Source organism: Manis javanica, chromosome 1 (genome assembly GCF_040802235.1).
Source record: "Manis javanica isolate MJ-LG chromosome 1, MJ_LKY, whole genome shotgun sequence".
NCBI classification, from domain to species: domain Eukaryota; kingdom Metazoa; phylum Chordata; class Mammalia; order Pholidota; family Manidae; genus Manis; species Manis javanica.
The window spans coordinates 77760421-77782889 of NC_133156.1; the positions used below are offsets into that span (position 1 = coordinate 77760421).

Here is a 22469-nt window from a genome sequence, read left to right on the forward strand (position 1 = left end):
GTAATAAATACACAGTTGGCATTATAAAATGATTTAACTTATTCACTTTCTAAATACTTGGATCACTTACTAGGTTAAAGATGACATGTTAGGCTCCATGTTAAATACAAAGCTAGAAAGTGTACCTAATTTATTCTTAGAGTGGGTGATGTATGTTGAAACCATGTTTTCTGTCATGCCCTTCCTGCCCCTTCCCATAGGAGGCAGCAGTAGGAACAGGAGCTGGAGAGGAAAGTTGTTATGGTTTTAATTGCCTTTTACAGCCCTTCATTGGAAACAAAAACATGAATCAGCTGTGCTTGTATAACATAGGTAGTCAGGATTAAGTGCTGACTAACTGATTCCTGAGGGTTATTCTTTTCTCTCATTTGCTACTTTGGGCATCAGAACCTTGGTTTCAATAGTTATTTGTGTCCACCTGACTTAGATATCTATCTGTTAGAATATTTGAAACGGCTATTAAATTGCTCATTTATAAAGATAGTTGAAAGGCTTAATGGAATAAAATAGACTATACAAAAAATATACATGTATATCTAAATTTTTGAGATTAACTTTTAATTTTTCTCCACTAGGAACTGGTACACTCTTTAGTAAGATGCAGTTTAGAGATATTTTTTTTCTTGTATGGTCTGAATTTTTTTTTTCTTTTTTTTGCCCAACTGTATTTATTAATTAGGTTGCTGGAAAAGTCAAGCCTGCAAATAACCACTTTGATAAATGTATTATCTTCTACAATTGCGATGTAAAGATCACCAGAAAAAGATCTGTAAGTTTCACCTGGGGAACCAGAAAATTTCTTCACAGAGGTAAGTGTTCAGTTGAATATTGAGAATAAGGTGTTTTCTACATATACAAGTGAAAGTAGGGAATCTTAAAATGAATGAGTGGCATTGATTGAATTACTCATCCCTTTTATCAAGCAATTAGTTATTGACCATCTTTTATATGCGAAGCATTGTGGTAGGTGTAGGAATATACAAAAATGAAGATATTGTCCTAGATAGCAAGGAGTAGCTTGGAGAGACAAAGAGATGGTTATAAAATATTACTGTGAGTGAAGCGATGACATTATGCACAGAACTTCATGGCAATAAACACAAAGGGATGGAAGAACATTGAATCTTCCATTCAACTGTACTTCCAATAGAAGTACAGTTGAAAATTACAGGAATGGGGAGAGGGAAGTAGAAGTCAGCCTGGTTGGGTATGAGTCAGCCTGAGTTATGAAGAACTTTGAATGCACTTAAGGGACAGTAGATTCTATCTTGTCTTTGATGGGAAACTATTGAGAAATTCTATGCAGTTAAATTTCCTCTCATTTGCAACAGTGTGAAGGGGACAGACACATATTTTGAGACTATTGCCATCATTCAGGCAACAGATTTTGCATAGCAGGACTGGCAGTAGCAGTGAGAACAGAGAGAATGAAATTTTTATTAACTGATTTGGTACAGGGTTAAAGGAGAAGGATAAATACAGGATAAATATAAATAAAGGCCAACTTTCTGGTTTTGCAATGAGTGGGAGGTAGAACATGTAGATCAAATACAGTTTGAGGGAAAGATGATGAGTCACCCTCCGTTGGCATTTTCAGATGAATATAATCTACCAAGAAATTAAATTTAAGAGTCTAAGACAGAATAATGCTCTGGAAAAATTAGGTTGGGGAGACAGAAGAGAGATGGTAGTAGAAGGTAACATTGCTCGGGAAACCTGCAGAGGGTAAGAAGAAAAGAGGGACAAAGACAGATTTGGTGGGAGCTTCAAGACTTAAAAGAAGAACTGGAGAAGATGAGCTTAAAAGGATGCTGGGGAAAAGTAGCCACATAGAGAAGAAGAAATAGAGAATTATGTGTTAATGAAAATCATGAGGGGAATGGGTTTCAAGAGAGGGTTGGTCAACATATACTTTAGAGAGATCAATCAAGGTAAAGGCTAAAAATTAGCAATTGGATGTGATAAGCAGGTTACTGATGCATGTGGAGATAGAAGTTCCTTTACATGGAGGGAATGGAGCTGTGGTAGACTGGGGTAAGGAATAAAGAAGTGGTGCTAAGTTGTGATTTTGAAAGTGGATTTCTTTCTATAGAAGCTTGCAAGTGAACAAAAGAGCATTTTTAGGGCAGTGCCTAGGGGGTGGTGCATGGTTGAAAAAGACTTTAAGGAGATGGTGATGGTGTTCCTAGGTTTATTACTGAGGGAGAAGAAACTGTTGGAGAAGGGAGAGGGGCTTCCTAAGAGGACAGTATCTCAGAGAAGGCAGACGGGGATGAAATGAGGTTTCTGATTCTTTTTTGTCTGTCCCATGCTGTCCTTGTATAATAACACCCTGAGCTGTGCAGGTCACTTCCTTGTAAAACCTGAATATTAATTTGATTTCAGATGGTACAGGCTCTGTGGTGTTGAATTTAAAGAACATAACCCAGCTACCAAAAAAAGTAAACAACATTTTTATTGGTGTCCCTCTAAAAATGCCTGGGGCAGGAGAGAGAATATTTTGAGTAAGACCTCTTAAATTTCCCTTTTAATATCTCTCTACTTTGACAATTTTTTTTCACTTATCATAGCAGCATTTACTATAGATTTTTCTGTAGTATATGCAAAAGCAAAGCATACTACCATTCCATTTTCAACTTCTCTCCCACTTGCCAAAGTCACACAGTTGAAACTAGCACAAAAATCTCTGCTGCTACCTCTCTCTTTTCCAGAAGATGTTTGCTCTGTTAGAGGAGAGACTAGAAGAGAGCAGAGGAGCACGTGACAGGAACCGAAGTGAAGGAATTAGCCCAATAGTGCCTAAGTTTCAGCTTTTATCATAACCACCTGAAGAGTTTGCTAAAACACCAATTACTGAACACCAACCCCAGAGGTCCTGATTTAGTAGGCCTGGGGTGGGGCCCAAGAATTTACACTTCTAGTAAGTTCGCAGTGCTGCCTCTTCTAGTCTGTAGAATGTACTGACAACCACGGAACTTAGCTGAATGGGGATCAAGTCAGAGCAGACAGTCGGGGGCAATGGAATGCTGTCACTAAATTCAAGGTATGAGACACGGTTTTTACTAATGGCAAAAGGCAAATCTGGTTATTAGGAGATGTGAAACAAGACCTACTTGATGCTGAACTTCTGAGTTACTGGCCCAGGTTCTTTTTCTCCTTTTGAAGGGGCTGTAACTGGTCCGCAGTTTGAGGAAGGGATACATATACAGGTGGTAGCTGGGTGGGTCCCAGTGTTGAGTGTTCGAAAGCAGATAGAAAGGCATGATTTTACACATTAATTTTATAAAGGACAAATTGAGGTAAGTATTCTAACCCCCTCACTCTCATCCCGAGGATTTCAAGAAGTTTTGTGATTCATCCAAGTTTAGATTTCAGCCAGACTGAAGTAGTTTTTCTCACCTCTTAGATCACTTCTTTCTTCCTTTGAAGTGTTTAAAGGTGTCTATTTACAAGCAATTATGTAGTGTATGAGTCTACTGTCTGTGACAGCTTTACTCAATATTAAGAAATGACAAATCCCCAAATGCATTTCTTAATCTATATAGTCATATATAACTTCAGTGAAATTTGAGCCATATACTCCAGTTAAATAATCAAATTTCCATATTGTTGAATAGCTAAACAAATGTTATGCTTAAGAAATCCCTGTAGAACTTGCTAATGCACTTTTTATGGTGTTGTGTTCTGCAGACAGTGTTAACCAGATAAACAGATGCTAAAGCAGGGAAGAAAATTAGGTAAATGAGTCTTTATTTTCATAAATTCAGATATAATTTTAACACTGGTTAAAAAATAAAGTTCTAGCTCCCTTAAGATAGACCTATTCTAAGTAAATAATATTTAGAATTCCTTATCATGTTGCTCTGCCTATTGCTATACAGTTGGGCAAGTTAGATTGTGCAGAAATAACTGCATTTCTGTGAGGAGAAAAACAACAGACACATAATCACCTAAACTTTGGACAAACCTCTGAATTGGAAGCCAGTATAGCAATGAAATCACAATGAAATTATAAATTTATGGAGGAAAAGCTGGGAGGTTAATTTTACCCTTTAAAACCTCAATGAAGCACAAAATTCAGGGGAAAACTAATAATTATGACTAAGAATTGTAAGATTTGGAACATCAACTCAGCAAATGAAGACATTACCACATGGCAGACATTAGCCAATAAAAGGCATCCAATCACTCTGAAATGAGCTCGTAATGTAAAATGTGAGCACTGTGGGTTTCCAGAGAGATGGTGCATTTATGAAAAAAAATCCATTTATTACTTTCTGTGACTGAGCTCATTCAATCCACATTTACTGAGCACAGACAGTGGCCTTGCACTTTGCGTGAAGTGCTTAAGAGGACTGAAAAAAACGCATCAGGTACAGATCCTGACCTTAAGCAGATTCCAGTTTAGTTGGAATATGTGACTGGAGGGGAAAGAGACTAACAAGTAACTACCAAGTAAGGAGAGACACCAAAGATCAGAAGAAACCACTATGAAGAGGCAGGAAAAGGAGTGCGGGATCAGGCAGGAGGCAGAGTTAAGATGATCTTCAAGGAGGAGAAGCAACTGAACTTAGTCTGACAGCATACATGATATTCTTTGATTTTTATTTTAAAATTTCTCAAAGTACATACTATCTCAATAAGCTGAAAATGTTCTGACATACATGTTTTCAAATGGCAATTTGATATGAAACCAATACACCTTAACGTAGGAATCAGAACAAAACATACAGGAGTATAAAACTCATTGATGGATATAAGTCAGCATAATTAGTTTCTGCATCAGCAAACAAACTTGCTCTGCAGTTCAGTGGCTTGACATCACTTTAGACAAGATAGACTTCTTTAGATGGGAAACTTTGTAAAAAGTGTAGAGAGTGGCATGGAGGCAGAAGAGCCTTTACAAGACTTCTGGAAGCAGTCGGGGCGAGTAAGGATGAGGGTGTGAACCAGTGACGGCACAGCTGGAAAGGATGAAATGGATTCAGGTTTTCACAGGTAGATTTAACTGGAGTCAGCTGATACAGGGACTGAAGAAGAGGGAATAGTTGAGTATAATTCATATCTAGCTTGGCTGACTGGGTGGATGGTGATGCTATTAACTGACAAGATGTCATTTACTCAGAAACAGCAGCAGATTTGGGGTAACTCTGAGGCAGTACTAGCAGGAAAATCCAAGCAGTTAGAAGTATATATTTGGATCAAAGAAGAGAGAGAGAACTGGACGTATGGACTTGGAAAAACTGGTCTCAAGGTGACAGTGGAAGCTGTTGGATGGCTGAGATTTCCCCAGGAGGAGAGGGTTAAGCATGGAAGTTTGGGGAAAGCCTTTCCTGAGTGACTGAGTTGAAGGCGTGAGTCTATAGAGTCCAGGTTTACTTTTTTCTAGAATGGGCTTTTATTAGTTTCTTGGGTTATTGTATCAAAGTACCACAAACTGTGTGGCTTAAACCACATACACTTCATAAATTTATTGTCTCCCAGTTCTGAAAGCTGGAAGTTCAACATCAAGGTGTGAGAAGGGCCGGTTCCCCCCGAGGGCTGGGAGGGAGGGTGTGTGTCATGCCTTTCTCTGGCTTGGTGTTCCTTGGCTTGTAGAATCATCCCCTTGATCTCTGCCTTCATCCTCACATGGTAGCCTCCCTGAGTGTCTCTCTCTCTGTCCAGATTCTGAGGTACTGGGAGTTAGGACTTCAACATATGAATTTTGAGAGGACAAAATTCAACCCATGATGGGCTTCTCCTACTCGATCCTTCCAGCATATTTTGGAGTCAGGAGAAGGAAGCCAGATTGCAGTAGGCTGAGAATTAAGAGGTGATAAGTAAGCCGAGGTATGAATGTAGACTATTTATTTAGAACTATATCCTTTAAAAATCAAATTGTGAGGGCTCCGGCTATATGGATGATAGAACTTCCAGAACAAACTACCTTATAGTTTGGCAAAGAATCATTCAAAGTATAGGGTATCTTAACAGTGCTTCCTACAAGATTATTTCTTCAATCTAAAACATGTGGACTTGCATATTTGGTGAATAATAGCATGTATCCCTAGAACATGAGTTAGTAGTCATTCACTTTGCATCTAGTGTAATGTGCTCTTTTCTGATGAAACTAGGAAGTTTGAGTTTGAAAAATGATGTGTCTAAGAGAGTATGGACTAAGCAATTTTAGACATGGCAGAGCAATAAAAAACATTCTTGCCATGGATTCATTGGAGGTGCAAGGACACAGATTAACCTTGGGAGGTGTATTATAGCATTTATTTTTTCAAAGAAAGGGAAGACTTGGTATTTAAATTCACACTTCCATTTGAGGAGAAAAAATATAAATCTTGGGATGTCTGAAAAATATTAAAATGTTCACAGAATTAACCATCAGTGATAATATCAAATGTCACATTTCTACTTCATCAGATGTTGGAAGAAATGGAAATATATAATCAAATGGTGGCCTCCCATGCTCTTATGCATTATGGTGTGTTAATTTTACAACAAAAAAATACAATTTTGTTTTGGGTCTTAAATGATGTGGTTTGTGATTAGTAGTTGGATTTAAAATAAACACCAAGGAACTGAAGTGGTTTTTGTAACAGAATTTTAATAATGTTGATCTTTCGGTGGCATTTGTTTATCCTCCTGATTTTCTGTTTTTAGTTTTATATTTATATTTTGATGTATAAGTTATACATTTTGAGAGAGCAACCTAGCACATTTTTTCCCCTAAATATTACATTAAAATCAGTGATGCTTCTTAGAGCATTTGGATTCTGAAACTGCAGTTTTATATCTTATGGTCTTTTGTTCTTTTTCACAATTTGAATAAGTGGGATGTACTGTTCCTGAGGGAAAATAGTGGTAACCTAGACAGACACTGAACTGATCTCTACCCTTGTGAAAATTCAGAATATCTAGCTATTTATATGTGGTACATTGTCCATAAATGGACAGAGTGACCACAGTGGTAGTTGAGCTTGTGGTGCAGTTGTGACCAGTATTATTTCCCTAGTATGCAAGCCTGTTTTTTCTACTTTCCAAATGGCCTTGGGGGACTTTGCTGTTGCTGCTGAACCCTGTGCTGGGTACTGAGCCCCTTCCTTTCTCTTTCCCTGTCTGTCAGGTGTCACAGCATCTTCTGTTTCATTCACATCTCTGCATTGCTCTGAAGGCGAAAGTCCTAACTCTGATTTTGTGAGAAAACATGAAAAATGTTAAGTCAGAAGAGAGTTGGTAAAAAGAATACTGGACTTGGAATTAGAAAACATAAGATTAGATGTTCTTTAATCCTCATTAGGCTGGTTATTGCTCTATATCTTGGACAAGATATTAAACTTCTTAGTCATTCATTCAATAACCCGTTCATTAGTTCACCCATTCACTGGCTTTGTTCCAACAAGCAGTTGTCGAATGTTTCCTGTGTTTTAGGTACTGTGTTAGGCACAGAGGTTAAGATAAAAATCATAGAAATATCCTTCAAGAAGTTCATAGACCAGCTGGGAAGATGAAAACAAAATTATGATAAGAGTGAGGAATGATAAAGTGGACATGATCATTTGTAAGTGAGGAGGGAGGACAGTATGGTTTCTAATGCTCGTTTACTTCTATAATTCTGTTGTTCTAAGTCTATAAAATTCCTACAAGTTGTTGACATGCCTTTTGGCTTTGGGATAAAGAAGGCCTAGAGATACAAAGATTAAAAGGGAAACCTGTTTTCTTCCACTTCAATGCCCTTCACTTGAAAGGAAAATGGATGAGTAATTGAATGGATGTGTGTATACCCTCCTTGTTATTTGAGTCCTTGGACCACAGCATCCCTTATTACTGCCGGTGGTTAATGGCATCCTGGTGTAAATGGACTAAAATTTGTTCAAAGTAAGAGGAATTTGGAAGTAAGTGAGTACACACCTGTGGCTCTGGGTGGACTAGGGAGAGAGAACTTGGCAATTCTCATTTCCAGATGTGGTTAGAGAGACTAAGGAGAGCCATCAGAGAATGGAGAGAGCAACGGGACCGCAGAAATGTACTTGGTGTTCCTCCCTAAGTTCACAGACAATTTGTGAAGAGCAGAAGCAACCATTGATTTGTGGAAGTAAATGGCAAAAATCTGAGTCTTAATAACAAATATTTTGTGTGTTCTGCTCTAGGCACCATTTAGATCCTGGTAGAATAATTACCTGGTAGGAGTAAGACTTCTCTTTAGACAGTCATGATGGTTTAGCAAATATTATTCCAAAAGTCTACCACAAAATCTTTTCAACCATGGCTAAAAACAAACAAACAAAAACAATTAATAATACTTCAATAGGTAGACTTTGTTTAAGTGTAATAGAATTCACATGATTTACATATTTCTGGTATTAATATTTAACTGGACAAATAGAATCCATTTAAGGAATTTCAAGCAGAGCTAATATAATGTAGTTTCAAAGGATTGAAAGGGCTGGCGGTACTGATGGGGGTAAGGTAACCTAGAGACTAGTACCTGTATAAAAGCACTACCACCCATAAGCCTGAGGCCCAAAGGAGAAAATAACATTGCCTAGAGTCTGTGTGTAGCTAGGCTGCTGGTGTTGGAACTGAGTTATCATAGCCAATGTCGAGCCATACTTACCTATCACTATTGCTGCTGCTGAGAATACCATTAAAATCTGGAAAAAATGGCTTCTTGTTTTCCCAGCTTCCTGCCAATGCTTTAATAGTAAGCCAAGTGGCATGGGAGTCTGGGAAATGCATTCTTGCAGGCCACCTGCCCCTGATGTGCAAAGGAAGGTAGAGAAGGAAAGAAAAGGAGCTGAGACACAGCACATCTCCAGCACCTCTCCTGTTGTCTTTTCTCTCCTAGATAATTTGGTTTATTTTCCTGAAGCTCCTGCACTGCTACTGAGCCAATGCAGGGAACAGTGAACTAAACTGAGGGAAGGAGGATAATGTGGTATAGTGACAATGTTGACAGAAGGGAAAGAAAATTAATAGGTCAGAGAAGAGAGAAGAGAAAGGGGATGTGAATGGCAAGAGGTCAGATAAGAGCATCCTTGAATTCCTACATTAGAGTTCAAACCCTTTGGATTGGTGTTACGTGAGAGCTAGCAGAAAAATTCAGTTAAAATAGTGGGATTCATGGATTGGGTGTTAGGTTAAGCTTGCTGCTAGTATCAGGATGTATCCTGTGGAAATCTCAAATTCCTTGAAGTTCCATGTTTATCATGGTACAACACCAATATGGTGCCGCATGATGGAAAACTAGGAATGATTGAAGGAAGCATCTAGACCAGAGGGCTAAATAAGGTTTTCCCATGGCCCACGAGGGCATCTAGGGATTCTGTGAGTTAAGTCTCTTATTACTAGGAGAATCAGTGGTATTTCTGGAAGCCTGGGCTCAGGGCAGGAATGCTACAGAGTATAAGGACTTTGGTTCAGAAACCTAGCAGGATCTAGGGTCTTTGGGAACAGGTGCCATCCTGACCCTCCCTTCTCTAAACTCCCAAAGCACTGGACAATACAAACACAAACAGAACATATTGGATACTAGGACACTCAGTAACTTGATACAGTGGAGAACAGATGAGCAGAGGCCGGCAAAGACCCAGATGCTAGTACACGAGCCAGAAGTCATTCATTCTCTTGTCCCCATGAGGACATGAGCTCATCCTCATATACCCAGATAGCATTTGGGGAAAGAGAGAGGGAGGTAAGGTCTCCTGATAGAGAGTTTAAAGCAGTCATTGTCAGCAGTCATTTAAGGTTGAAACTGGAAGATACCAATATGGGTGCTGTGGAGGAAGATGAAGTGACCTCTACAGTGGAGAAATGCATTCACATTGTATAAGCTTGTTCCTTGGAATGTCATGTTTCTGATATTATGAAAGAGGTAATGCTCATAAATGGTTATGATAAATAACACAATTTTCTAATTGAGTGCTTTTTAGATAAATATTCAAAATCTCAATCTGTCTATGATATATAATGCAGAATAGTCCCAGAAAATTAGGTAATTTTGAAGAATTGGCATTTATTGTTTCACATGATATAAAATAATTTAGGCTAATTTTCAGGAGAAAGATTTTGTTTTGTAATTACTCATTATTTATGCAATGGTGGAAGGTCTGTGTGCTATTTTTAAGAATCCATAGAAACCATAATCTTTTGTTCTGAGAAACTCATAATCGAGAGTGATTCATTTATTTGTAAAGATGGGGTTATTGTAAGAACAAAAGGATAGTCTTTATTAAAGTTTAGAAGCTAAACGAGAGGAGATTGTTTCCATTCATCCCCATCTTTCCATAATGCTTTTGTAATGGGAACAAATATTAAAATGATCCATTCTTGTCAAAAAGGGGTATATTCAGATTTGGGCAACTTAATAAATAATAACAGAACTCTTAGGCTACCCACTCTACTGTGGGACCCTGAACCCAGAGGTGCCATATCACCTTGAAGTATTTCGAAAGCCCATAAATTACATTCTTATATTTTTTATTTATTTATGGGAACTACAATATTGTATTAAGAAATTACTTAAATAAGTAAAATAATAATAATTTAGAAGCAAAATTGTAATACATTTGTGTCTAGACTTCTACAATATGTCCAGATGTTACATGTATCTATAAATGCATGATGATCTCATAATGAGTTAGCTTATAGTTTTATGCAGTAAGTTCTCAGATTGCTTGAGTATCATTTTTTGCTGGCTGTTATATTATCGGGTCACCATAATACTTAACTGTAGGACATTTTAGCTGATAATTCCTGAAAAGTGCTTACTTTTGAAATAAAAAGCAAAGCAAAAAAAAATCAAACCACAATGCTGACTGAAAAAAAAAATTTATATTTATATTAAACCCCTCAGCTAGATTCTCAGGCCCATCACTGCTTAAAATGCAGTCACCTGACAAAAACAGTTCTAATTATTATCCCCTTGGGCTAACATTTTTCAGAGTGACTGGCTAAAATGCACTCAAGCTCATAATTTCTGTCTCTGACAGTGGAAGACATAACCTAGTTTCCTCTAATGCAAAAGTCTCTAATCTAGAGGGCAAGACCCTGCTCCATATAACACTGAGGGGAGAAAATGCAATTTGAGCACAAGGAAATTGCACACATAGTTTGATAGTTCTACCACTCTCAGAAATTTTTTTCTTCTCGGGTTTAAATGTCTTGTTTTATTTTATACTAAATTATGACCTGGCTGAAATTGCTATGTTTTCTTTGTCATATTCTAGAAATCTCTTACAATAAAAGTGAAGGTTATGCTCTAGTTCCATACTTCCATTTTGTCAGGGGGTGAGAATGTTCACATTTTGACAGTTCAGCAGTGAAAACATTAAAAGTTACTGTGCTTGCTACAGCAATATTTTTCGTGTTGAATAATAGCTCTTTTGTCTTGGCAAATGGGGCATATATACTGCATTAGAAAAAGGTAATTAAATCGTTTTGAAATGAGGAAAGTGCGGATTTTTGACTTGGGCTAATCAGTAACAATTTCATTGTTGAATGTATGAAGGGACAAACTTTTATGATTGCTGGGAGAGGTGAATTAGCCTCAGATTGTTCTGGTTCATTTCACGGGTGGTGGCTGAGTAATACGTTGCCCTGAAACTGATAAGCCAGAAGGCTAAAGAAGTTTCAAGAAAGTCAGTCAGAAATCTTGTGAAGAAGGCAGCTGCCAGGGTACAGTGCTGGAGACCTTCATTAACAATCTTTATTTCTGTGAACTGGAGAGACTTCGCCCCCTTTCCTCTCTTTCTGCTGACAGCTGCTGCTTAACACCTTCCTCTCAGCTGGGAGGGCAGCCGGACGGCTGCATCTGCGGCCAATGCCAGGATGGCTCCTTAGCGAGCAGCCAGGACGTCAGTTTCCTCTTGGAGACTGCACATGTCACCTTCACGTCTCATGCATCTTCCATCATTTATGTGAATATATCAAGGGGCTCTGGTGGAAGGCACTAGGCTATGAAAGCGCAGCCTAACTGGTGACTGAGAACAAAGGCCGCCTTCAGCAATGAATGATTCACTACTGTGGTAAAGAATACTTTCCTTTTTTTCCTCTAAAATGACTTTGAATCCTAGAGTCAATGACTAGACTTCCATACCCAGAAAATAAAAGTGAGAGAATAGTATAGAGAAAGGAGGGTTTTAAATAAAACTAACTTTGATTAACAGTTATAAAATGACCGTGTACCTAGGTTTGACAATGTTATGGGGTGACGTGTAATTTCAGGAGGAAAGTTTATACCCTAATTCTCAAGCATCCTGGTGTAACTTACCATCCCCAAACTTCTCAGCTGCCATCAGAATATAGAACAAACTGGCCAATCTCATCACTAAATATTGGGTGCTAGTTTGGGCAAAATTAGAGTGAAATATTTAAAAGGTTATGTGATTATTTTGAACAGGTACTTTAAAATATCTGTGTGCCTTGTTAATTGGTTTAATCCAATGAATTGAAAGATTCTATAGTTCACTTCTAGAAAATGGAAACATCGATTTTATTTTTCTATCATTAAATTGTAAACATCAAAATATTTTTAGAAAGGCACTTGTTTTCCTACTATCCTATGTCATCTGTGTCTTTGGGAACAAATGAGAATAATGAACAGGATTAGAAATAGTTTATGCTTAACTACATTATCCTGAGATATTAGTGAAACATCCCCCCCCCCCCTCTCTCTCTGCCCCTGGCCTGTTTAGGAAACTGGCCTGGTCTCATCCACAGTAGCAATGGAAATAAGGAGATGCTGCAGCCCAGAAACACAGAATGGGCATTCTTGGTGTTAATTTACTAAAGCCTTAGAGACAACATTTTGAGGGTATCATTTTTCACAGTATGGGCGTGTTTGTCACTTTCTCCTAGATAATGAGTATTCTTAAAAAGGATTTATTAATATATTTAATATTGTATTTTAAAATTAAGTTGTTAGAGGATACATACTAAACTTTGAATGTAAGAAAATAGTTCACAGAAAAGAACAATTCTATCCTGAATACAATATTCTGAAAAATATTTGGATATTAAACCTACCTTCATTAATATTAGTTACAGGTCCACTGGAATATATCATAATCTACTCCTCATTCCATTTTAACCTCACAGTATTATTCCTAGGGAAATTTTAAATATAGTATATCAAAAAACCTTCTTCTAAGTTGTTTAGTCAGGTCTGTGTATCATAAACCTAGCAGTTTCCAAATATTTCCAGATTTGGTTGCCTGATATTATCAGAACACCTGTGAAATACTTTTAGTAACACTCTGTCAATAAGGTCTTCGATATCTATTAATATGCCTCTGTTGATTGCTTTAAAACATGGAAGATAATAAAAAAGACTAAAAAATGAACTCAACTAAAATTAACGGCCTGTCCATCCTAGTACTAGTTTTACACATTGCATTTATTGAGGGCTTACCATGTCCCAGACCCTTTTTTTAAGTGTCATATGTGTATTATTTCATTTAATCCTCAAAACAATCCAGTAGAAAAGTTATCATTTTTAGGTCTGTTTTTATTGATGAGGAAACTGAGGCACAGACAGGCTATGTAACTTGTCCAAAGGCTCATAGTTGGTAAGAAATGTTGCTATAAAATCCTAGGTAGCCTGATTCTGTGTTCTTTGCACTTATATTTTATTATATTGTTTTCCACTAGTTAATATTGATTCAAATACTGCTAAGCTATGAGACTGTTCTTTTAAAAGATATAGGAGTATAAAATTCATTAAATAATTTAATCCTTATTCATTAAAAAATAAGGATTGCTCTGTATACCAGTGATCACAGTATCATCCCTCTGTCCCCAGTCCTAACCTTGAGCTTAGTAACAGTGTGGGAAATACAATTGCTTCTCCATGAACAGGGCTACAGAGGATGCCACTGGCATGTGGGAATGCTAAATATGAAGGTGAAGAAGGAAAAGACTGAACAGCTCCATAGAAAATGAGCAACTTTATATTTTTCCTCTTGCACATTAGTGAAATTTCTGCATTATAACATGAGAACATGGTCCAATTAATAAAATATTGACCTACTGATATCAAGGATAATATTATATACTGAAATCATGTATTAAAATTGCTTTGTTTTGAGAAATGAAAACCATGGCTTTTTTTGGGAAAAAATATTCACTGTAGTTTCACTTTTTGATTAAAGTATAAAATAAATCCTCTAATGAAAATTACTTTGCTAAAACTGCTTTCAGAATAAAACTATATGAATTGTGAGTATTCCAGGAAGAATTTTATTTTGATCTAAATGATACCCGAAAGCTTAAACCTTGATACGTTTTGAATATGGCAGAAGTGCTGTGGCCTCTCAGTTGGTGTCAAAGAGGAAGCCCTGTGGGGGAGCCTTTATCCACCAGACTTAGACTAAGGGAGCATAGAAGCCGGAGATCTTGTCGATCTGCTTCTGATTCTCTATCACCAGAAAGGACAGGAAGCAGAAAAAGTGAAAGTTTCTTCTGAACAGATTATTTTCATTTATAGGCTTCAAAGATGTCAGTAAGTTATCATAGAAGAATTAATACCCCAGCAACTAAAATCTTGTTAAAGTTTTTGTCAAAAGTGAGAAAACATATAATTCTATTGCTTTTCACATTTGTTTTGGGGCAAAAGGCAGTTATTACTTTGTTATTAGTACCAGTAAAATAAAATCCCAATAAAATTCATGAATACAGTTCTCTGCAAACCAATAAAAGAATAATTGCATAAGTGTTATTAATGGAAACCACCAGTTTCCCACAAATTCAAATTCTTCAATGAGTTTAGTTTTTCGTTCCTACCTGATTTAAGTGGTTATAGTTGGGGATATGTATTTTATACATATGCATACACATACATATCACAGAAAGCAGTTTGGATTTCTAATTAGTAAAAATTTCAGAGGCCAGCAATTACTTTTCATTCAGCATTTTACTTCAATCTAGTATTATTTGTGTTTTTTGCTCACTTCTGTATACACCACAGTAAACATTTGGAAGGCATTTTGTATGGCAAGTCTGTGTATTGCAATTTTTGAGCAATGCAAACATCCCCCTTAAATAAATGAAAACAGATCCCAGAAGGGGTACACTTCCAACACATTCCCCAAAGATCTGAGTGCCGCTGTGCATTCTTGCTCAATTTAAACAAACTGAACTTCAGTTAGTCTCCCCTCCCCTAATGGGCACCCCCACTGGGAACATTGTTAGGTTACCACCGTGGACAAGGCCTCAGTACAGCTGGATCTGTAAACAAGACCGTAATCCGCATGAAAGAGCTCTCAGAGTTTTGGCAGCACTCACAGTGTTGTTAACATATTGTGCCAAAGCAATAACAAAGCCATCATTTTTAAGTTTGTTCACGGATTTGTATTAATCAAGAAATTTTCCAGAAATTACTTCTAAATGAGGAATCTTCCAGAAAGTTACCATTTGGCAAGAAGGTTTCCAGATGCCTTTTTTTTTGCTTATCTGCAACATATTTTTCCAAATAAATTACAAGTTTGTGGAAGTTCAGTTGAGACAGAAAACACATTGCTGCTGTGTCGGCGGAAGGAGGCTCTGTTCAGTTCACTCCCTGCCTCATCAAAGCCTGGCTAGTGCTTAGGTCATTTTTCTTGTTAGGAGGAGGGGGTCAGACCATCTGACTTGGCATTCTGGCGATAAACATTAAGTATTGATATTTGGATCAGAAAAGCAATTATTAGATTACAGTCAGAACTGCACACTAAGCATTTCAGGAAAGATGAGGAAAAGGCTGTTGGACTTTTGATGAAATTTAGTTGTTGGTTTTTATTGGCATATTAGGCGATTGATTCTCTCAAATTCAATTTTTTTCAATTTAGACCCTATTTTCAAAACTTGAGCACAAATAAGTCTACTGCAAACTGTTATGACTACTCTAGTAAAAAAAGAAGAGGAAAATAGGAGGGCATAGCAGTGCAAATAGAGATGGGTACTGAGACAAACTTAAAATTTTTGATTTTCAGCATTGCATTATTCCTTAAATATTTATAACAGTGCTTTCTTATGTAAATTTTATGTGATTAAAAAATCCTGGGTAAATTAACTTTTTAAGTGTGCTAAATATGCCAAATGTAGGTAGGTTGATGATACAGCCTTCACAGATGGCACATGTGTAGCTACAGCGGTGGCTGTGGCCAGTGGGCTCAGAGACTTTCATGTTGGGACCTGAGGACCCGTGAGAGAGCCTGTGACCAGTGGTTGTGGAAACTGTGGGTTACCTCAGGACAGCCAGATGGGCCCATCAAAAGCCCGATTGCTCCAAGTGACGCAGGCACCATCTCCACGACTGGTCAGTAGGGCTGCTGTAGTTCCACATCTTCCCGGGAGCCTGGAGTCTCTAAGCCAAGAGAAGTTGCTTGCCTGAAGCCTTGGTTGTATTTCATTATTTCTTCATGTCTCTGGTACCTACTGGATGACATTTTTATTGTAACGAAGGAAACTCTTTAAAGTAATGAGTAATAGTACATAAGCACTTCCTTCACCTGAAGACCTTCCCCACCCCAAACTACATACTAAATACTCATCTCTCTTGTTTTTCCTGTGGTGCACTGTTTAAAACTCCAATATAACACGTTTGTATTCTGCCTTGTTTTAAAGTTACTTGTGCTCATTTCTTACTTTCCCTTTGAAAATGTAATGTTCCTGGATGTCTCTCCAGATATCTAATATGGTGATTTGTGCATTATATACTTTGCATGAATGCTTATTTAACTGATTTGAGAATGTTTGTTTCTCAAAAAAAAAAAAGGCTTCCTGCACACATAGCACTTTGGAAGGAACTTAAACTTGTTGAGACCACCAGCATTCTAGGGTCAGTGATTGCCCAGTTGAATTAATAATACTCCTGCAGCCTCCTAGAAAACTATTTTACTCACTTATGGTAGGATCTATAGTATATGATAAGTAAGAAGCACCACAAAGACAAGAAATAATGACAGAATCATAGCCTCAGTTTTAAAGTTTATAATGGTTCTTCAAGAAAGAAAAAAGCTAGGCAAGTTACTCAAGGTCTTTTGGGAGTCAGCATCCTCTCCCCAAAGAACATACACTTGAATTTTTTCTGGGTGTGCAGTGTTACAGTTTACCTCTGACATAGTGGTGCTGATTATTTTTTCTGTGTATACGGTTGTTTTTCTAAGAAATATGTGTTCCCTATTTTTGAATTGACTCTCTTTGAATGCTTGATTGCCATATGACATTAGACTCATTCACCTAATTCTGAAAAAGAGCCCTCGTCTGAGGAGAAAACCCTTGTTTTTGCTGGTTTTGACTTTGTGATGTAGTAGCTTTTTTCTTTTCAATCATTCAATGACCAAATCACATTACTCTTGTGGCTATGTTGGTTTAAATCACCCAGAATTAGTAAATAAATCATCAAACAAATAAACAAATAATAAATAAGTCACCCAGGATAATTTTTAACAATTATTTAAAAAATTTATCCAAAGGGGAAGTGATCAATAGTTTGGAATTACCCTCTTTTGTATCAACAGAGACTTGCAAAATTAATAAGATAAATTATATTATTTATTTTAGGTAATAGGGCTTCTTTAATCACACCCTTGGTATTTCTTTGTTTTTAAATAATTTCTTTATTTTTAAAAAAGGGTTTCTTTAATCTTATCCTTGAAATTCATAACCTAATTCCTGAACAGAAGCCATTATAGATCAAGATGCATCCTAAAGATAAATTTAAGAAACAAGCTGGAAAGAAAAATAGCTGGACGTAAACACAGCGAATGTGATCTAAAATGCAGCAGCTGAACGTTGACAAAGCCATGAAGGTCCGAGGGCCCTTGGTGAAGGTCTAGGAGCACTTTCTGTTGCTGAGGAGGCCAGGGATGATGCGGGTTGTCATTTAGTGTTTGTATCATAAACCTTTAGGGTTGACTCAGACATTTTTAGTAAGATCTATTATTTAATAGAAAGAGCAATAAGAAAATAAATAAGTGTTGTTTACAGTGTTAAATGTTACTGCTCTTCCAGTCAGTGAAAGTTTTGAAAAGCAACTGTGAAGCCTCTAGTTGTTTATTATATTTTCAAAAAGCAGAAATGAACCCCAAAAGGTTGAAAACTCTGACATAACCATGACAATTAACAAAGAAGATAACAACTTCCTCAGCTGCTTTTGCCTACCTGAGATCCAGTATCCCTTCATAATTTTTACTTTAAAAGATGCTTTAGGAGTTTTGCTTTAAAAACAAATAACTCAACCAAACAAATATTTGTCTACATACTCTAATTATAATTTTAGAAAAAAAATGTAAAAGATGCACATACTTCCGTGTTACTGATTACACCGGTAAAAATTATAGGAAGATTCGAGGTCAGATTGCAGAGAGAAATGGAATTGGGGAATGTGGGTAGTCATTAGGGATAATAATGGGAAATGTAAACAGGAAGACGGGCCAGCTATGGTCCACAATGGAAAAGTGTGTTATGCTGATGAGATGTGCATACACAACAGCACACACACACACACACACACACACACACACACACACACACACACACACATTATGAAAACTATCAGTCCCTTAATCTGGCCAGGGGAAGATGAAATTTCTTTAGATCCAGGAAGGAGAAGTCACTGGAAGGTTAACAGTGCCAACAAGATGGCAGCTTGCCCTGTGTTTGGGAAAGGAAAGGCATCCAACTGTAGGAATTCAGAAGAAGGTTTGATTAACTCATTGTTTATGTTTTAGTTTTTAAATCAGTATGGTAACTTATACAGTGATCTGGACACACAAGTAATGTTCTTAATAAAGTATTTCTGTGATCACTTCCCTAGCTTAATGCCAGGTCATTAATTAGCTGATTAATTAATTCTTATTATGTGCTGGGTATTGTATTTGCACAATGATTGGTCAAAACAGATGTCTCTGCCTTACTGAATCTATGGTCTAGTAGGGGAACAAATAATAAACAAGTAAATTGTATTTAGTTATAAATTGTGATAAGTGGAGAGGGAGCCAAGATGGCGGCGTGAGTAGAGCAGTGGAAATCTCCTCCCAAAAACACATAGAGCTATGAAAATATAACAAAGAAAAATCTTCCTAAAATAGAGACCACAGGACACAGGACAACATCCAGACCACATCCACACCTGCAAGAACCCAGCGCCTTGTGAAGGGGGTAAGATACAAGCCCCAGCCCGGCGGGACCCGAGCGCCCCTCCCCCCGGCTCCCGGCGGGTGGAGAGAAACCGGAGCAGTTTTTTTTTTTGGCGAGCGCTTTTTGGAAGCCTTAGAGGGACGGGCCCCCGTTGCTGGGGAGGCAGGGTGGCGGGACCGGTGAGGAGGTGCCTGGGAACGGCGCCGGAGGACAAAGAATATCCCGCGTTTCTCCCTGCGAGACCTGGGGGCGGGTGCCTGAGACCGGTGCCTGAGGACGGAGGAGGTCGCGCGTTTTTCCCCTTTTTTTTTTTTTTCTCTTTTTGGCAAGCGCTTTTTGGAAGCCTTGAAGGGACGGGGACCCCAGTGCTAGGGAGGCACGGTGGCGGGACTGGTGAGCGGGTGGCTGGGACCGGCGCCTGAGGACAAAGAATATCCCCCGTTTTTCCCTGCGGGACCGGTGGGCGGGTGCCTGAGACCGGCACTTGAGGACAGAGGAAATCGCGCGTTTTTCCCCCTTTTTTTTTCTTTTTTCTGCGAGTGCTTTTTGGAAACCTAAAAGGGACAGGGACCCCGGTGCTAGGGAGGCAGGGCGGCGGGACTGGTGAGCGGGTGCCTGGGACCGGCACCTGAGGACAAAGAATATCCCGCATTTTTCCCTGTGGGACCGGTGGGTGGGTGCCTGAGACCAGCACCTGAGGATGGAAGAAATCGCGCGTTTTTCCCCTTTTTTTTTCTCTCTTTTTGCCAAGTGCTTTTCGGAAGCCTTGAAGGGACAGGGACCCCGGTGCTAGGGAGGCAGGGCGGCGGGACTGGTGAGCGGGTGCGTGGGACCAGTGCCTGAGGACCAAGAATATTGAGCGTTCCTTCCCTGCGGGACCGGTGGGTGGGTGCTTTTTGGAAGCCTTGAAAGGACAGGGACCCTGGTGCTAGGGAGACAGGGCAGCAGGACCAGTGCGCGGGTGCCTGGGACCGGCACCTGAGGAAAAAAAAAAAAACCGCGTGTTTTTTCTTTTTTTTTTCCTTTCTGTTCCCTCTCCCATTGTTGCTGTTGTTGTTTTGGTTTGGAGAGTGCTTTTTGGAAATCTTAAAGGGGCAGGACAGGTCACTTAGACCAGAAGCAGGGAATCTGGGGATCTCTGGGCACTCTAACCCCCTGGGCAGCAGGGAGCACAGAGGCCCCTTACGGAGATAAATAGTCTCCTGGCTGCTCCCCCTCCAACGGGGCTCCACCATTTTGGAGGAACAGCCCCAGCCAGGCCAAGCCCACAGCAACAGTGGAGATAAACCCCAAAGCAACTGGGCAGGAAGCAGAAGCCCTGTCTGCGCACAGCTGCCCAGCACAAGCCACTAGAGGTCGCTATTCTCCCAGGAAAAGGCTACAAACCAACAAGAAGGGAAGCTCTTCCAGCGGTCACTTGTACCAGCTCTGCAGACTATCTCTATCACCATGAAAAGGCAAAACTACAGGCAGACAAAGATCACAGAGACAACACCTGAGAAGGAGACAGACCTAACTAGTCCTCCTGAAAAAGAATTCAAAATAAAAATCATGAACATGCTGACAGAGATGCAGAAAAAAATGCAAGAGCAATGGGATGAGATGCAGAGAAAAATGCAAGAGCAGTGGGATGAGATGCAGAGAAAAATGCAAGAGCAGTGGGATGAAGTCCGGAAGGAGATCACAGATGTCAGGAAAGAGATCACAGAAGTGAAACAATCCCTGGAAGGATTTATAAGCAGAATGGATAAGATGCAAGAGGCCATTGAAGGAATAGAAGCCAGAGAACAGGAACGTATAGAAGCTGACATAGAGAGAGATAAAAGGATCTCCAGGAATGAAACAACACTAAGAGAAATATGTGACCAATACAAAAGGAAAAACATTCGTATTATAGGGATACCAGAAGAGGAAGAAAGAGGAAAAGGGATAGAAAGTGTCTTTGAAGAAATAATTGCTGAAAACTTCCCCAAACTGGGGGAGGAAATAATCGAACAGACCATGGAATTATACAGAACCCCCAACAGAAAGGATCCAAGGAGGACAACACCAAGACACATAATAATTAAAATGGCAAGGATCAAGGACAAGGAAAGAGTTTTAAAGGCAGCTAGAGAGAAAAAGGTCACCTATAAAGGAAAACCAATCAGGCTAACATCAGACTTCTCAACAGAAACCCTACAGGCCAGAAGAGAATGGCATGATATACTTAATGCAATGAAACAGAAGGGCCTTGAACCAAGGATACTGTATCCAGCACGACTATCATTTAAATATGATGGTGGGATCAAACAATTCCCAGACAAGCAAAAGCTGAGGGAATTTGCTTCCCACAAACCACCTCTACAGGGCATCCTACAGGGACTGCTCTAGATGGGAGCACCCCTAAAAAGAGCACAGAACAAAACACACAACATATGAAGAATGGAGGAGGAGGAATAAGAAGGGAGAGAAGAAAAGACTCTCCAGACAGTGTATATAACAGCTCAATAAGCGAGCTAAGTTAGGCTGTAAGATACTAAAGAAGCTAACCTTGAACCTTTGGTAACCACGAATCTAAAGCCTGCAATGGCAATAAGTACATATCTTTCAATAGTCACCCTAAATGTAAATGGACTTAATGCACCAATCAAAAGACATAGAGTAATAGAATGGATAAAAAAGCAAGACCCATCTATATGCTGCTTACAAGAAACTCACCTTAAACCCAAAGATAAGCATAGACTAAAAGTCAAGGGATGGAAAAACATATTTCAGGCAAACAACAGTGAGAAGAAAGCAGGGGTTGCAGTACTAATATCAGACAAAATAGACTTCAAAACAAAGAAAGTAACAAGAGATAAAGAAGGCCACTACATAATGATAAAGGGCTTAGTCCAACAAGAGGATATAACCATTCTAAATATATATGCACCCAATACAGGAGCACCAGCATATGTGAAGCAAATACTAACAGAACTAAAGAGGGAAATAGACTGCAATGCATTCATTGTAGGAGACTTCAACACACCACTCACCCCAAAGGATAGATCCACCGGGCAGAAAATAGGTAAAGACACACAGGCACTGAACAACACACTAGAACAGATGGACCTAATAGACATCTATAGAACTTTACATCCAAAAGCAACAGGATATACATTCTTCTCAAGTGCACATGGAACATTCTCCAGAATAGACCACATACTAGCTCACAAAAAGAGCCTCAGTAAATTCCAAAATATTGAAATTCTACCAACCAATTTTTCAGACCACAAAGGTATGAAAGTAGAAATAAATTCTACAAAGAAAACAAAAAGGCTCACAAACACATGGAGGCTTAACAACATGCTACTAAATAATCAATGGATCAATGAACA

General features: G+C 38.7%; 1 long non-coding RNA gene across 1 annotated transcript in view; it reads left to right on the plus strand.

The window, feature by feature from the left end:
• The window catches only part of LOC140848907 (uncharacterized), a 314939-nt gene that overhangs the window by 248425 nt on the left and 44045 nt on the right, over positions 1-22469 (plus strand). Inside the window, exon 4 of the long non-coding RNA XR_012130196.1 lies at positions 680-809. This is a non-coding gene — a long non-coding RNA (uncharacterized lncRNA). The remainder of the gene's footprint in view (positions 1-679; positions 810-22469) is intronic.